The sequence below is a fragment of the Pteropus alecto genome, unplaced genomic scaffold (genome assembly GCF_000325575.1).
Source record: "Pteropus alecto unplaced genomic scaffold, ASM32557v1 scaffold105, whole genome shotgun sequence".
Lineage (NCBI taxonomy): Eukaryota > Metazoa > Chordata > Mammalia > Chiroptera > Pteropodidae > Pteropus > Pteropus alecto.
In genome coordinates this window covers 1-849 of record NW_006436294.1, presented here as the reverse complement: position 1 = coordinate 849, position 849 = coordinate 1, and the positions used below count along the sequence as shown (strand labels likewise).

Sequence of the window (849 nt, the reverse complement as noted above, 5' to 3'; positions counted from 1 at the left end):
AGTCCCTCAATTTCTAACTTGTTAAATTAAAAAAATAAAAAATCAGTGCTGAACTTTATCAAATGGTCTTCTTACATTTTATGCAACATTCGTATAGTTTTTCCATTAATATGCAAATGCGAGTTATAGTAATTGATAATTTAGAGGTAAATGATCCTTGCTTTTACTGGAATAATCACAACCTGATTTTTGATTTTTGAAAGACCTTTCCGGATAGAGTTTGCCATAATTTTGTTTAGGATGTTTTTCCCCCTAAGACTCTGAAAGTTTTATTATCCCAGAAATTAGGAGAACATGAGAAAACTGGGGTCTTCTTAGGTAGTTGTTACACGTTTGGTGGAAAAGAGACATATAAGGAGATACCTCTTTAATTTATTCATCACTTATGCTCTCTACTGCTTGTCTGCCAGGCTTCTTCCTGCCATTCATCAGGCCCCTTTGCTAAGCTAAAGAAACAAGAAAACTCCCCAAAACCTGGAATATTAATTTCAACCCCTTTGCCAACCTAACCTTTTAAAAAATATATAGGCTTAATATTTTGAACAGTTTTAAATTCACAGCAAAATTTGAGGATTACTTGTTCTAGTTCTGAGGAGAATGCCATTGGTATTTTATTTGTTTGTTTGTTTGTTTGTTTGTTTGTTTATGCCTACAGCACCTGATATTCCTAGATGGTCTCCCATCCAAGTACTAAGCAGGCCCGACTCTACTTAGCTTCTGAGATCAGACGATATTGGGCATGTTTGGGGGGGCATGGCCGTAGGCTTGCCAATGGTATTTTAATAGGGATTGCATTTAATCCATATGTTGCTTCAGGTAGTAAGGACATTTTAACAATATTAGTCCTTC

The 849-nt window shown here is 35.5% G+C and overlaps 1 pseudogene; it reads right to left on the bottom strand.

Annotated features, from left to right (window-relative positions):
• Positions 1 to 646: 646 nt before the first annotated feature.
• On the bottom strand, positions 647 to 765 carry LOC112480580 (annotated as a pseudogene).
• Between the last annotated feature and the right edge of the window lie 84 nt (positions 766 to 849).